The 6,748-nt window shown below is 39.6% G+C and overlaps 1 pseudogene; it reads left to right on the top strand.

The window, feature by feature from the left end:
* The first annotated feature begins 3,682 nt into the window (after positions 1-3,682).
* LOC120738389 lies at positions 3,683-6,502 on the top strand (annotated as a pseudogene).
* Positions 6,503-6,748: the final 246 nt, after the last annotated feature.

The following is a 6,748-nucleotide window of genomic DNA, read 5'->3' as shown; positions in this document are numbered from 1 at the left end:
AACAAGTAAGGCCGCAGTCTGAGAGTGAAGTGCTTTATTTGATCAATATGATAATATTAGGTCTTTAAGATAAGATGGGGCACAATTATTCCAGACCTAGTATGCACTGAGAAGGATTTTAAATTCAATTCTGGATTTAACAGAGAGCTTATGAAGAGAATGCAGCGATAGAACGGGAGAAATATGCTCTCATTTTGATGCGCTGAGAGGTTTTGAACATATTAGTTTAATTTAGGATAATTGCTGACGTTGGTTTTTAAATTCTTTAAGTTTTAGTTGATTTAGTATCACAAGATTATTGTTGACTAAATCTAAAGTTGATTCAGTTTACTTAAATATGTAGTGTTTACAAAGCCTCTTATTTTCCTTGACATCAAATGCAAAATGTGTCTGTATGTCTACTCTTCTCTTCCCCACAAACATCGATGTTTTGTCATGTTTCCATGAAAAACAGTAAGCATGGGGGTAAGGTCGCTGACATACATTAACAGTATGAAATTAACAAGTGATGTGATAGTTTTGAAGCCACACAACAGCTACCTAACATTCAGAGCACAAGGTTCTTGGTATGTTCACCAAATGCAAAGTTTTTGTGACACGTGATTGCATACACAGTCTGTGAAATATGGCTTATTAGTATGACACAAATTTGTGCGTGTCAAACCTTTTCAACTTGGGTGAAAAATTTGCGTAGCTCTCCAGGTGGGGGTTAGAGAGAAGTGAGCAGAATAATAGGATTCATCATAAGTTAAAACAAATACATTACTACAACCTCCTTGTTCTGTTGGCTGCTGAGCTGGATATTCATGGGTTTCCAACATGACTGTATTTAAATCAGTAATGGGTGGTGAAACTTTGCTTGTCATTTAGTGTGAACATCACTATACGAGTTTCTCCAAATGTCTCAAGTCCACTTTTTTACTTTTGGACCAAATGTCTGAAATGTCTGCTCCACATATCAAGCCAGATTTTTTATTTTCCAGGTAATTCCACTAAAAATGCTCCAACCGGCACTGACGGGAGAATCACAGTCAATAAGTTTAGAGGACAGCAGGTTGCATTATTTCAGGAAAACCTGATAATTAAATCAGCCACACCACTAACTCTAGCACTGAGATCAATGATATAAAAACAATTCACACACGTTAAGGTTGTTAGGAAGTTGTTTTTCCATATCTCCTAGAATGTAAACATGCTTTCAAACATTGTTTTAGTCCTGGTGGATAGATTCACTTTTGGAACCAGACTTGAGTGAACACAAGAGGGCCAAACACCCAGATTTCATCTAGAAGTGAGGTACTAGGTCTAAAAACATGCAAGAGGAACCCCCAACTTGTTCAGTGTAAAATCAAAAAGACCATAAAGGAAATAATATGCAAAATGATAACAAAAAACATGATAGGATAAAGCAATTTAGTAATACAGACTGCCAGCTAGAGCAGGGCGATATGACCAAAAATATTTATCACGATATACATTTGAAAATTTGCGATAACGATATAACTGACGATATAATTGACACTAGACAAAATACTTTACAACTCCACAACTTTATTAGTGCAAAAAAACCCATCAATGTATTTTTACTTAAACAAGCAGCTGTTTTTTACGTGCATTAAAGTTATATAAAAATTTAACAGTGGAAATGCAAATTCCGTGCTGTCAGTTTAACCAAAAGGCATTTCCAGTGGAAATTGGCCGACATGTCCTCAGCATAACCATGTATAATATCCACAAAACTTAAAAAGAGGTTATACACACACAATATGGTAATATTATGTTGAAGCACAGTACGTATCACTCCGCGAGGCTCCTGCCTACGATAGCTGTAATGCTCCGACAATCCATCAAGCGGTGCGGGTTCGTAGCTTAGCAAAGTCGTACTAAAACATTTGACAGATTTTTGAGCGCTGTGTACCACATAAAATCGTTTCGAGGTCAGTAAACACAACCAGAATTCATACATAAGGCACACGGGATTATAAGGGGCACTGTCGATTTTCAGAAAAATCAAAGGATTGATTTTAAGTGTGCCGTATTTTCCAAAAAACACGGTAATAACGACGGCCCGCTAGCATGCTCTACCAAAAATAGTGCTTTGTTGTGTATCTGACGGACGAAAGCTAAACCAGTTCCACACCACTGAAGTTGCAGCATTTTTACAAACGATTCTGGTCCATCCACTTCATTCAACGATCTGCTTTCGCCGCCATGCTTTTTCCGCTGTGTGCGTATGAAAACAAAGGCACTGCGCGTGCGTGTTTTACCCATATTCTATCACGATATTTCATTTTTCTATCGTTGCCTAACATTATACCGGTATTACCGTGAACGGTATGATATGGCCCAGCCCTACTGCCAGCTAATGTAAGTGACAGCCAGCCGTATAGTCTATAAGCAAATAATGTTCGTCCATCTCTACATCATTACCTTCTCTTATTTTATTTCAGCTCCAAAAAATCTCCAGGACACTGGGACAAGTACAATAAACAGCACGATTCTGGGTACTGTATTGCTCTGACAAGGATAAGTTGGTAGCAGCCGGGGTAACCAGAGGAGTACCACATCTGGGCCTCATTATCTAGTGACAGATGAGTTGTATTCTGCCGGGCGACACAGCTTGGGGCTGGGTAGAGGTGTATTCTGACAGAGGGAAATGACATCATGCAGAGAAATGATGATGATTCCTGGGCCTTGGGGAGCCATTTCTGGTCTAGAGGCATTTCATTAAGTTTCATTTTATTGGGATTGTCATTAACTGATACCGTAAAGAGAGTCTCACTGCGGTCCTGAGCTAGGTCCTTGTTGTATTTCTTGTATTTCAGAGGATCAAATACACCCGTGTGCATAAATGTGTGAATGAATGAATGCTCCTCCTCTCGTTCATCATTTTGCTATTTTCTTCCTCCTTCATGTATTCCCTTTCAAAAATGGAAATGTATGAGATTGCAGGTTTAAATTACAGTATCTGTAAAAAGTTAAATTGTGTAAAGAGAACATTGTAGGAAATGCATTAGAACTTAGACATGGGTAAAGTAAAGTAACATTGACACAAGCATGATGAGCTGCTTTCTTGCATCACTTCACTTCAAAGACTAGCACAGTCTGATGGTATGGATACCGCAGCCGCCTGTGGAGGAGCTACAAGGCATCTGTTTCTCTAAAAGCCTGAGCTACTTGTCCTGTGTGTCTGTTTGTTTATTGGTCTGTTTGTTGTTAATTTTTTGTTTTTGCAATTTCCCACAAGGAAGAGCTGCAATGTACAAGAATATTCACATGAGTTTAGGACAAGTTCATCTTTTCTTTTTTCTTTTGCCTTTAAACTAATTTTCAAGGGCTGAGGTACCAGACACTAAGGCAGAAAAATATTTTCTAATGATCCTTCGGTCCTTTATCAGGACAAATTTGGTAACAGAACACAATTAATAGATGCTCAAAAGGGACGTACACAGACAAATTAATCATTAAGGGGATTTAAGATTGGCTCGCCCCTCCCTGAGCCTGGTTCTGCCGGAGATTTCTTCCTGTTAAAAGGAGTTTTTCCTTCTCACTGTTGCCAAAGTGCTTGCTCATAGGGGGTCATATGATTGTTGGCTTTTTCTCTGTATATATATATATATATAGACCCTTATATTGTAAGGGTCTGCCATACAATATAAAGCACCTTGAGGTGACTGTTGTTGTGATTTGGCGCTGTATAAATAAAATTGAATTGACAATTCTAACACTCATTTTTTATCACTTCAGTGATAAGAGGAAAAAAAGGTCCCAAAACATTTGGGTGGTAGTGTATGTAATCATGTTGTAAGGATCGCGAGTATATCTGACTGAGCCAACCACGATGCAGGTGTTTTTCTGTATACAGATTGTATGTGCAAGGGCTCTAAGTACATTCTAGGGAGTACTGGTCTGAATGTTGATAGCCCTGCAAACCCAAACAGAAGCGTGGAAAGATCGGCTCTCCAAAAACGGCATGTGCCTGAACATCAAGAAGACTGAGTACCTTAATGGGGCCCCCAGACCAACAGTACCATCACTACAAAACTCGACCAGACGCCAGACTCCGAGTCAACGCAGCGTGGATGAAGTGGCGTCAGGTCAGTGGAGTCTTATGTGACAAGAGAATGCCAATCTATCTTAAGGCAAAAGTTTATAAGTCGATTGTGCGCCCAGTGGCACTCTACGGCTCAGAGGGCTGGCCAGCGACGACCAAGCACGAACAAGCCCTTCACACCATGGAGATGAAGATGCTGAGGTGGCCTCTGGGTCTCACATGACTAGACCGAGCAAGGAACGAAGATGTCAGGAAACGATGGGGAGTGACACCGATCACAGAGAAGATGCGGGAGGCGAGGCTCCGATGGTACGGCCATGTTGCCCGTAGCGATAAGAACTCCATCGCAAAGACAGCCCAGCAATTAGATCTGGGTGGCAACAGGCCATGAGGAAGACCAAAAAAGTGCTGGATGGACCGAATCAAAGATGATATGAAGGCTGCGAATGTTACACCAGAAGACGCCCTGGATAGGAAGAAGTGGAGGAAGGCATGCAAAACAGCGGACCCTGCATCGCGGGATATGAACTGCTAGGGAGGAAGAAGACTGGCCTGAATATTGATGTGGTTGTAAGGTTTGTGTTGCATCTTGTTCTCAATTGTGAGACCGAAAATATTTTAAAGACTAATGTAACAATGGAGGAATTTCTTATTCTCATCAAGTCTTTCTATAGTTTTGTTTGTTATTAAAATTAACAAGATAAAAATTTTATAAATCTCTGTGGCAACCTGTCCAGGGGGTACCCCGCCTTTCAGCCTACGTCAGCTGGGATAGGCTCTAGCCCCCCACACTCTGCAAATGAGAACTGGATAAGTGGAAGAGGATGGATGCATACAATTCATTATGCTGCTGTATTCCAGTTCAGTACACTATCTTTAGCTGAAAGGGAGTGATGTTGTGCTGAACACTGTACAGAGATGTTGCTAAAATTGATAATTACCAGTCTAAAGTTCTCAGGTGGCAAAAAGGAGATGAAAACAATGCAACGGACTGAATTAAGAGGTTAACTTTGTCTCCTGCTGTGTTACAAGCGTGAGTCTGCATGTGTTCTCTTGGCTTCAGTTTAGCTGAGATGTTTTGCTTACCCGTCATTCACATCAAGCTCACTGAATCTCCGTTTCAGCCTGTGGAGTTTTCAAAGCTCCCCATTCTGCTCCAAAGGAAACAGTGTGCTCTCCTCAGAGGCTAGCTAACGTGCTAGTGCTCTACTGAGATTAGTGCAGTCAGTCGTCGCCTCTGATTTTCAGTGGCTGTATTGCAGTGGAAACGAACAACAGTCTCTTTGATGTCGGCACTCACATATTGAAATGGAGAATGCTGTAATGCATCTGGGGAGGTTAAAAAGACCTGAATTCTTTGTTTTTATAGTATCCCTCTGTAACGACACACCAACAACCTGTGAAAATGGGGAGTGTGTAAAATGTTAAAAAAAAACAATGCAATGACTTGCAAATTTCATAAAACCATATTTTATATACAATACTACATAGAAGTGTTTAAACTGAAACATGTTATTACACATTTTGAATTTGATGGCAGCAACATATCTCAAAAGTTGGGACAGGGACAACAAAAGACCAGAAGGCTAAGTGGTACTATAGGCTGAAAATAATGTGTAATATTTTATCACCAGCGCTGAAAGGTAAATACATGCTGCCATCCGCACAATGGGCCAGATTTCCTAAACAGGGCAAAATGGCAAGTGAGAGCAATCCCCAAATAGCGCTAATAGGAGTGATTCACAAAAGTTGTGTTGTCTTACTTGCAATTTTGTGACTGTGCTGTCTATTTAAACTTATTTTGACTGCTGTATAGATAACAGGATGCTACATAGTGGTAAACATGGTTCTGGCCAAAAGCAAAAATGAATAGCAGAAACAAAGTAACGTTAGCTTGTTATTCAAAATGTACTTAAGAAGAATTTTCACATACTCGTTGATTGGCTTTACTTTAGAGCACTACCATCATCACTGCATTTTCTGCAGCAGCAAGTAGTTACTGTGCTTTTTAAAGTTTCTTTTGGCTGCTCCCTTATTCACTGTGTTGGGATCACTGTGGTGGCTAACTCAGCAAATTTATTTGGCAGATTTTGACACGTCCTTATGGGGTTAAGGTTAGAGATTTGTATCTCCTTCTGGAAGCAAACCAGGGATTTTATGCTTGTTGAGTTTAAACCACTACACTATGAGTACTACCTGCTTCGTCAGATTTTAAATAACCCTATAAAATTCTTGTTATTTCTGAAGATTAAACCAGCAGGTATGAATATTTTGGGGTGTTGCTCAATGACAAACATCACATCTGTGGTTGGTTTTCCACTGTCATTTGTCAGATGTCTGCAATGTAAACAGCACATTTCAATGCCTTTCTCTGAAGTCAGAAGAAGAAAAATTATCCAATATTTAATTAAAAAGCACAGATCAGAATAAAGAACAAATGGAAGAAAATATTAAATTTCTAGCTGAACTGTCTCCTCCTGATCCCCCAGATTTATTTATGCATTTGGTTAAAAGGTTAAGAACTGAAAGAAGTTCTGCATTACTACACTACTGCATTAGTAAAGTTTTACCAGGCTTTGTGTGTAAAAAGTCTTTTTATATGCTAGAGCTGCATTTTTATTTTTATTTTATTTTATTTTATTTGTTGCCACTTTAGACACAGCAGTCTACATATTTATGAAGTGTAAGGTTAAA

This window comes from Simochromis diagramma, unplaced genomic scaffold (genome assembly GCF_900408965.1).
Source record: "Simochromis diagramma unplaced genomic scaffold, fSimDia1.1 OVJJ01000337.1, whole genome shotgun sequence".
Classification (NCBI taxonomy): Eukaryota; Metazoa; Chordata; class Actinopteri; order Cichliformes; family Cichlidae; genus Simochromis; species Simochromis diagramma.
Note: the sequence above shows the minus strand (reverse complement) of the source record. Positions and strands in the feature narration are given on the sequence as shown.